This window comes from Octopus bimaculoides, chromosome 3 (genome assembly GCF_001194135.2).
Source record: "Octopus bimaculoides isolate UCB-OBI-ISO-001 chromosome 3, ASM119413v2, whole genome shotgun sequence".
In the NCBI taxonomy this organism is placed as follows: Eukaryota; Metazoa; Mollusca; class Cephalopoda; order Octopoda; family Octopodidae; genus Octopus; species Octopus bimaculoides.
The window spans coordinates 29002107-29012489 of record NC_068983.1 but is presented as its reverse complement, the minus strand read 5'-3'; the positions used below and the strand labels follow the sequence as shown (position 1 = coordinate 29012489).

The 10383-nt window shown below is 32.6% G+C and overlaps 1 protein-coding gene and 1 long non-coding RNA gene across 6 annotated transcripts in view; one reads left to right on the top strand and one right to left on the bottom strand.

The window, feature by feature from the left end:
- Positions 1 to 10383, top strand: part of LOC106876727 (uncharacterized) — a 1061911-nt gene that overhangs the window by 62091 nt on the left and 989437 nt on the right. The gene's annotated exons all lie outside the window — the stretch shown is intronic.
- Positions 1 to 10383, bottom strand: part of LOC106876728 (uncharacterized) — a 363609-nt gene that overhangs the window by 116905 nt on the left and 236321 nt on the right. For all 4 annotated transcript variants that reach the window (XR_008263626.1, XR_008263625.1, XR_001410288.2 and 1 more), the window contains exon 3: positions 1697 to 1782. This is a non-coding gene — a long non-coding RNA (uncharacterized LOC106876728). The remainder of the gene's footprint in view (positions 1 to 1696; positions 1783 to 10383) is intronic.

Sequence of the window (10383 nt, the reverse complement as noted above, 5' to 3'; positions counted from 1 at the left end):
ATATATATATATATATATATATATAAATATATATATATATATAATATATGCATACTTTCATTAAAGCTCAAAAAATTTTCACAATCTGTTACTATGAGTTTCGTGTTACCAATCATCAGACAGTTGTGACAGTACTAAGGTTTTGATAAAAAGCATATTACTTTACATTATTTACATTTGATGGATATTTATTCTCATCTTGTTTGTTGTTAGCACAACGTTTCGGCTGATATACCCTCCAACCTCCATCAGGCGTCTTGGGGAAATTTCGAAAAATACCTTAAAAATGAGAACCCAGGTACTACTTGTATTTGCCAGATGAGTGGACTGGAGCAACAGGAAATAAAATGCCTTGCTCAAAGACACAACACTCTGCATGACTTTGTAGATCCGTCTGATCCATTTAAGCGTGAAAGAAATGACGATAGATTGAAAGATGATTATGATGATAATAAAAAAATCACAGCATTTTTTCAGCTCTGTCAGTGACACACTCCATCTCTTCTTATTGAGATAAGAGAGAAGAAGAATATTATTTTCAAACATTCTCACATTCTACTGAGAAAAGTCTTCTCTACTAAAATATTCAGCTAGACAATATTCTGAATATTCCAAAAAAACAAAAAAAAAAAAAATTCTTATTCAATTTTTATTACTTTGACATTTTAATATTTTTCTTAATTTCTTTTGCTTTTTTTTTTCGTTGGTTAGTTTACATTGCCTATTCTCAAATCGAATAACCAAGACCTAAAGTCTTGATTCTAAAAAGATTTACACAAATATGCATAATTAATTCATTTCAGTTATTTCCACTAACCTTTATAAATTAACAATAAATATTCACTTATCATTTAAAAATATGCTCCTATTCTACAGAGCATGCTATTAAAAAATCTACTTCTTTCTTCTATTTTGTTTGATATAAAATAAAAATAATAACATTAGAGAAACTATTTCATTGCTTAGGAATTGTTCTCCGTTTTATTTATTATTATTATTATTATAGTTTTTTTGTAACTTTTTTTTTCTATCCTTTACGTAATTCTTTTCTCAGAATTCAACTTGTTTGTTTTGGAAAAATTCTATTTCCAATAGGGATTACATTCACAAAAGAAAACTGAAGTTAATCTTAGCTTAAGCATGTATTCTTGCTTGAAGGAGGCCTGGCTATATTGTAATAAGGCAAAAAGGAGATTGCCTGATACAAGGAGGTGTTTAGTAAAGACTTCACTGTTAATGTAGTTGGCAGTGGTGGTTGTGGCAGTGGGGTAATGGTAGTAGTGGTTGTGGTGGTAGTAGTAGTATTGATGGTAGTGGTGGTTGAGATCTTTCAAGTGGTATTGATTGTATAACTAAGATATTTTCTATTTTCCTTTCTCAGTGATCCCTTGAGGATTTTATCTCTCTCTATACATAATCCATACTACTAGTGAGTGGTTCATGTTTTCAATTTCACTCCATTTTCTTATTGCGGTGGCTCAAATGATAGTTTGTAGTGGCAGTTGTCTTCTTTGTTTTAAAAAAAATTCTTTTTTTTTTAATTTCATCATTCCTATTATTTTCATTCAATTTCTTTATTCTTTGATTTTTCTTTACATTTTCACACTTCTCTTTCAATAAATTGATCTTTCTTTTTTCTTCCCCTCTATTTTTATCTGTAATAAATCTGAAGTTATCTTTTATGCTATATCCTTACCTTTATTTCTCTTCTACTTCAGTCGCTCTTTCTGTTCATTTTTCTTTCTCCCGTTTACTACTGTATTGTAGATTTTCTTCCCTTTCCTTAAAAAAAAAAAAAAAAAATTAAAATAATAATACTAACAAATATAAAACAACAACCTATTTTGAATTTATATCTGCATTCGAAGAATAACAAGCAAGAAATAATCAACAAACAATAAATAAATGCAAATATCATTGTTATTCTTGCTTCAGAATAAATATGAAAGTCATGTTCAAGTACTCTTTGACACATTATTAGATTTTGTAGGGTCAATGAGGTACAAGTATGCCATAGTTGTGAAAGATTACTTCATAAATAACTACAATACAAGTTGGTTGCATTAACACATGGCCATTCCAGGCATAACAAGTAACATCTTAGAAAATATTTACAATAAAAATTGAGAAATTTTGCTTTACGTTATGCATGCTTATTATTTCAGTTTTCGTCACTATTTCTTTCATTAATCATCTTCCTTCTCCTTCCCTCCCTCTGTCTAAACCATACACTATATGTTAGAAATGTACCTATTTGTTATAGATTTATATATTTTAAAGAGTTAACGTTAGACAAAATCTTGCTCACAAATGAAAGGAGAGATAATGGTTTTGTTTCATCAATATCCTTAGATGAAAGCAGTTCCCTCCCCTTTGTATCTCCCTTCATTATCTTTTCCATTTTATTTTTTTCCATTCTCTCTTTAAAAATCCTTCTAGTAACTATTTCTTTTATATTGCTAAATAAAGCCTTTGGGAATGATAGGAATATTACAACTTCCTTTCCTAATGCAGAGGAAGTCCATATAAAGCCAAGCAGTTAAATATTACTATTTCCGATACATAAGCACATGAGATAAAGAATTATAAATTTTTTAAAACACTTTTGATTTTAAACTACCTGAGACCATCCCTAGTTCTGAGATACAAAATTTCCCATTGTGAACTATTCATATTTAAAACTTTGTATTCATTTTCTGCCTTTTTATTTTTATTCTTTTACTAACTTCAGTGATTGGACTGAGTCATGCTTGAGCACTGCTTTGAAGTGTTTAGTCAGTCAGATAATTTTTAGTACTTATTCTAAGTAAGTCATTTATGCTCTCAGTCTCTGTTTGCTGGGCTGCTAAGTTATGGGGAGGTAAATAAACCAGCATTGGCTGTCAAGCAATGAGAGACAAACACAGACATGTACAAATGTCAATATACATGGCATGGGTATGGCTGTATCATAAGATGTTTGCTTCTCAAGCACATGGTTCCAAGCTCAATCCCACTGTATGGCTACTTGGGCAAGTGTCTTCTATGATAGCCTTAGGCTGACTAAAATGTTGGTGGATTTAGTAGATAGAAACTGAAAGAAACGGCGATCTGGCAGAAACGTTATCATGCCAGGCGAAATGCTTAGCAGTATTTCGTCTGCCATTACGTTCTGAGTTCAAATTCCACCAAGGTCGACTTTGCCTTTCATCCTTAAATTAAGTACCAGTTACGTACTGGCTCATGAGCCAAATACCCTAATTGAACTCATGACAAATTCTCGACAATGTGCTGTGACCTTGAGCAAGACACTTTATTTCATATTGCTCCAGTCCACTCTGCTGGCAAAAATGAGTAGTACCTCTACTTCAAAGGGCCGGGTTTGTCACACTATGTTAAGGGTACGCATGTCTGTGGAATGCTCAGCCATCTACACATTAATTTCATGAGCAGGCTGTTCTGTTGATTAGATCAACTGGAACCTTTATTGTAACCGACATAGTGCTTGCGCCACTACCAGTATAACAAAATTGTCCTGGTTATGACATTAAATTGCATCCAGTGTTGAGTCCCCAGTTCGGGAGTTATGGAGTTGTGGGGCCTGTGGAGTCACCCCCTTAATTACCATTACTCCAAGGTCCATTCTGACCCAGAACAGTAGTACCTGTTAGGATCCCATCTTTGGGTTAAATAGATTTTTTTAAGGGTAGACTGAGCTCCTTGACTGCAGTGACAGCAATTAGTCTAGAAGAAGGAAAACTCCAAAATTAATACCTTCTTCCAACATGTTTTAAGCCAGCATGAAAGATTATGGCTGATGAGGTATGTCCAATAACATAGATTCATACTATGAAGGCAACTATCACATGTCTGTGCACATTCTGCCACAAGTGGAGATTGCAGGAAATTAATCTTATACAGAACTGGTTAGGACCTTAGAAAGCTCAAAACAGAAAAGTGGAAAATATTGGTAAAAATTTTAAAGTTTATCTACATGCGTAGAGAAATTGAAGTTTGATTTTGCTTTTTTCATGCAAGGGAAAACTATGGACATGTTTTAGTCTATTATACCTCAATAGGATAATCTAACCAAACCTGTCAGTCAAGCTGCTAAGAACTTGGTGAGATAGGAAAATAAGAGTGTATTAATGTAGCTGTGACAAAATAGAGATGCAGCTATGAATGAAAAGGCGATCCAGGTGTAAAATACCACCATTCTTTGCTTGTAAGCTATTATCAGTCTATCATGCTGAGGTTGCTAAGGCATGGTGAATGTAAAAGTATAAAATCTGCAATAATTCAGGCAGCATCTTAATTAGCTGAGCCAGTTCTACTCTACTAGTCTGTATCCTTCCCGTCTCATCACCACTGGAAAATGCTAAACACCAAGAAAAACATCAAAAAGCGAAGCCAAAGTACTTTTACAAATTCTGATAAGGAAACTGGTAAAACATATATATTTTAACCATTAAAATAATTTCATTCCTGTTGTCATAGTATTAAAGAAAAAACAAGCTTAAAACAAAACAAAAAAAAAAAAGAGAGAGAAAAACCATTAATGTTAATGTCTGTTTGAGAATAATATGTACAGCCGCCATTTATTGCCATAGACTTCCTGCTGTAATAGTGCAATAATAGAATGCAAGTAATAATTGTCAGTGCGTCTAACTTGCACTTTATTCTTCTTCTTGACAAACTTAAAGACTCACCATAGGTTATTTGATATTTAAAGATTTTTGAGTTACTGAATGGCAATTATTTTGTACAGGCATCATTTAAAATGTTTAGCAATAACATTTATTACGAGACTAAATGAAAACATATTTAACCCTTTGATGACATTTTTCTAATGAAATACACTGTTTTAGTTAATTTTTACCATTTTTCTCATAAATAATATATTGTTTCAATTCATTTTGATTTTATGTTTTAATGAAATACACTGTATTCAATTAATTTTGACTTTGTTTTTAAATGGCTGTGAATTGGCACAGTCACTAGAGCATTGAATACATGTGTTTTTATTTCACTGGTCATTACATGTTGAAAATGTCAAAACTGTTGATGTAGTACATTACATTTGACGGATATTTGTCCTCATCTTGTTTGTTGTTAACACAACATTTCAGCTGATATACCCTCCAGCTTTCTTCAGGTGTCTTGGGGAAATTTTGAACCTGGGTTCTCATTCCTAAGGTATTTTTCAATGTTATTATTATTAACCACAGAGTCATACCTGTACCTATAACAATGGCTTTTATTATTCTTTTATTCTTTTACTTGTTTCAGTCATTAGACTGCATCCATTCTGGGGCACCACTTTGAAGAATTTTTAGTCAAATGAATCGACCCTAGGACTTATTCTATTATTCTCTTTTGCTGAACTGCTAAGTCACAAACATAAACACACCAACACTGTTTGTTAAGTGGCGGCATGGGACAAACACACACACATATGTAAAATGGGCTTCTTTCACTTTCCATTTGCCAAATCCACTCACAAGTCTATAGCAGAAGACACTTGCCCAAAATGCCATATAGTAGGACTGAGCCTGGAACCATGTAGTTTTGAAGCAAGCTTCTTATCACACAACCGTGCCTGCGCTTATTCAAACAATTTAAAATATTTGTATAGTTTCTGAATATTTTACACCTGGATCACCTTTTCATTCATAGCTGAATCTCTATTGGCAGTAGCATCTATTTTCAGACATATTGAGTCGTGTAAGAATATATCTGGCTTTAAGATCACAATGTCGTCCCTGTAGCAAAGCTGTGTATCTTAAGTCAAGTTTCCAGTCAGAAATCTAGCTCCGAAAATTCTCACCCTCTATATCACATAAACATTGGTTGTCACATAAGCTCCATCTGACAAACAAAACATAGCATATGTGTCAAACATATTAGATAAATCAAGAGAGAATGGTTGGTATCTTCAATAAGTTTGTATTTCAAGGACTCCCATATACTTTTCTGTATACGCTTCTATTTTTGTTCAATATTTTTCTACTGTCATTTTGACTTTTTATTTTCTACTTAATCTTTTTGGCTTGGTGCACCAGATTGGAAACCAACTGCTGTTGTTGCTTTTTTTTATGGATTTTCCTTCATTGCATCTTTTTCTACTAACACATCATTTTTTTTTTCTTTTCAATCATTTTTACATTATTTTTATTCTTTTCAAATTTGATCATGAATGTGCAAAATTCGTGTTGCATATATCTGTAAGGAGAGCAGAAGAATATATAATTTCATATATGCATGCAAATGTTTGTGTATTGCATATAAGCACTTTAGCACACACACACACACACACATACACACACACATACACACACACACACACACACATGCACACATGCATGCATGCAACATGCACACAACACACACATTCTGGCATGTTGATATGTAGTTATAAATACATCATACAAGGTATATCACTATATATGTTTCTCCTGTGATGTTACCATACAATCAATATTTAAATATTTTCACGTTGATGTTTAGTTTTGGTTGATTATATTTCCTATATTACTTGGAGGCTTTGATATTTTTGCCACACAGAAATTAGACTAACTGACTCAGGGTTGTGTGCTACATGAATTTCTGAGTAAGTCTGAATATACATAAATATATATTTATATATATGTGTGCATGTGTGTATGTGTACGCACATGTGTGCATAAAACTCACTTATATTATACAAATGCACAGACACACACATACAAACACATACCACTCACACACAGGCACACCATTTCACACACTCATACATGTACGAAAACAAATTTATCTGATTTATTTAGTTAAATGAAATGGTTTTTATGAAATAATATTACTGATTTAAGAAAAATAAATGAATCAATATTCTAGTTAGATAAATCAAAGTTTACACAAATATTCAATTTTATGTAGGAAGGAAAATCTTAATAAACATGTCAATACTTGTTCCTAATTTGATACGGAAAGAAGGAAGTAATATTTTTTCTCTCATTTAACCTGTTTGATACCAACCTGCCTGAAGCAGTACTGTATCAAGACATAAGCAATCAGACTAGTTACTTGAGGGTCCCAGAGGTCTTGAGACTCAATACTAATTAGTGAAAATTGTAGTTGTAGGGGCCCCAGTATATTTTGTTTAAATTACTATTAAGACAACCATTGGGCTAAAGTTGACTCTGGTCTATTAAGACAACCATTGGGCTAAAGTTGGCTCTGGTCTATAATACAAAATCTATTGTTTTAATATGCTTATATTTCTATTTAAACCATTGTTTGTTTTTACTTCCATTTATCTTTCCATGTCAGCAAGGGTTTGACAGACATGTTTTTGAGAATTTACTTTGCAGCCAGATGGCCTTCCTGCCACTAATTTGTACCTGATTTTCAAGTAAAGAATCAAAAATATGAATTCATGAAAAATTTATATCATTATCATATCTGTATTCCATGCTATCATAAGTTGGATAATTTTTCTTAGGCAATATTCTATAGCCAGGTGCCCTTTCTGTCACCAACCCTTTTAATCACAGCTTTACAGCATACAGGCATGTGGTGTACCTACTGTAAAACCAAACTACACATGGTACATTAATAACATCTGAACAATAATTAAAATAGAAATAGTAGAAACTTTGTAATATTTTATAATTTTATGACTGCCTTTGGGTTACTATGCATTAACTCTTTTGTTACCAATCCACTTGAGACAGCCTTTGGTTCTATGATACAAAATTCCAATCTTAAAGAATATACTAAGTACATTTTATCCTGGCACCAGCTCTGTTGACGTTAACTTCTTCTCAGTGAGACTAAAGAGTCTCCTCTCAGTAAATTTGATGTGAATTAAATTGAAACTATCTATCATGGTGCATGAGTGGCTGTGTGATAAGTAGCTTGCTTACCAACCACATGGTTCTGGGTTCAGTCCCACTGCGGGGCACCTTGGGCAAGTGTCTTCTAGTATAGCCTCGGGCCGACCAAAGCCTTGTGAGTGGATTTGGTAGACGGAAACTGAAAGAAGCCCATCGTATATATATATATATATATATATATATATATATATATATGTATGTATGTGTGTGTATATGTTTTGTGTGTCTGTGTTTGTCCCCCCAACATCGCTTGACAACCGATGCTGGTGTGTTTACATCCTCGTAACTTAGCAGTTCAGCAAAAAGAGACTGATAGAAAAAGTACTAGGCTTCCAAAGAATAAGTCTCGGGGTCGATGTGCTTGACTAAAAGGCGGTGCGCCAGCATGGCCACAGTCAAATGACTGAAACAAGTAAAAGAGTAAAAGAGTATGATGAAACTGCTAGAACAAGTTAATGGGATATTACTTTGCCTCTTGTCATTGCTCTATGCTGTATTTATTTAAGCAAAGATGCTTATTTCAAAATGGTGTGATCCCAATGTATCACAAAGTAGTTACCAAAGAAATACTCAGTACACTGATGTAACCAAATCCAGTTACTACATTACTGATGGTTGTATTCATTAGTTCTGATATAGTTAATAAGTAAGAAGATAAGAAAAACATTATCATGACATAATTAACCTGCTTACTTTATTTTGCAATTCTATCCCTAGAAATGTCAATTATATTAATTCTTCCTTTAAAGTTACTTTGACATTTTTGTTCTTTTATTGATTTATTTTCCTTTCCAATAACTCTCTTATTTCCACTATCTTATTGGCAAGCTCCTATCTCTATTCTTACATCCAATATTTCATCTCGGGCCACATGTGTGTCCATACCTTTTTCTAATATCTCTCAACCTGCCCGCCCACCCAGCCAACTCATATTGACAATTCTCTTCCTGATTTCCATATTTCAACAGGCAGGCCGCATTGACATCTGTGATTTCAGATTCACTATTCAACGCTTTGTCAGCTTAGCTATACTAAAATAAGTTAGTTCCTTGTTTGTTTGTTTTTTTTTCCTTTTTCTTTTTTTTTTTTCTTTTCTCTTATTGTCCTTGCAGTTGGCATTTTTGTAATAAATCATTGATGTCTTATAGGAAATCAATCTGGAGAATCTTTTTTTGATTTCAAAGTAAAATGGACTATTTCTTTAAATGGAAATATCTTGTTAGTGATGAAAGAAATGTAAAATAAATAAACAAATAAAATAAATAAGGAGAAAATGAGATAATACATACACACATGTATATATATATATGAATAAAAAAACACAAAACAAAGAGGTTTTCTTTTTTTATGAATACAAAAACTCAATTTTGAAAACCATTTTTCTCATCAGGAAGGAATTAAGAATATAATTTACTATTGCAACTGTTAAGAAAAGAAATTTTTTGAAATTTACAAAAGGAAGATTAATATGGTTTTTATTATTTGAAATTTCTTTTCATTGTAAGTTATATTATTCTCGATGTTTTTCTTTGCCTTTTGTATTTGTCAATTGTTGACAACCAGTTTTTAGACAAATCTCTGAAGCTAGTTAATATTTTTATTTATGCTAGTCAGTTAGTAGTTTGACACAACTAGTAGTGTTCGACAGAATAAATGCTTTATGGTATTAGGTATGTCACTTTAAATTCTGAGTTTGAATCCTGTAGGGTCACCTTAACCTTGCATTGTTAAAATAAGTATCATTGAAGTACAGGGTTCCATAATGGTAAGCTAACTTACTTCCTTCCAAACTTGTGTCCTTGTGCTAAGCCGCAACTACCTCTACATCTATATAGCCATTTTTCTGGAACCATGAAATTGTTTCTGACTCATATTCCATCCAAATAGGTATCATTAATCCATTTAATTAGCATTGTTAATCCCTCTAACTACCAGTGTATTGGTTACACATTTAACATGGTTTCTTGGCCTGCTAGAAATGGCACCCAAATCTTTAAATCTTAGCCTGCTGTCTTTAGAAAAGAAAGGGTATAAGGAACATTACAGAGGACATTAGATAATGTGATCCTAAATACTATGTGCTGGAAAGAAAAACAGATGGGATGGTCATTGTTGGAACGTCTCTTGCTTAAATTGAATTGAATTGGGATTAAACAACACAGAAGGATAAGGTGTCTAATGCTGACCATAGTAAAAATGTCAGCATGGATGGGTCATAAAGCCATTGGGGGAGTTTATACATTGTATTAAAGTTGGCTAAAACTAGCAACTAGACACCCACCCTAAATCGTACCCTACAATCATATAAAAGTATACATTAGATAATATAATTCTGGATGCTGTATAATTTACGAAAATTGATAGGGTGGCTACTACTGGAATGTCTTTGATTACAGATCTCTGCTTAACCATGGGTGACCTGGGGCTGGGCAGCAACAGCAACAATAACATGATAAATCTGCATATTTCAATATATATATGTATATATATATATATATATATATATATATATATATATATATATATATAT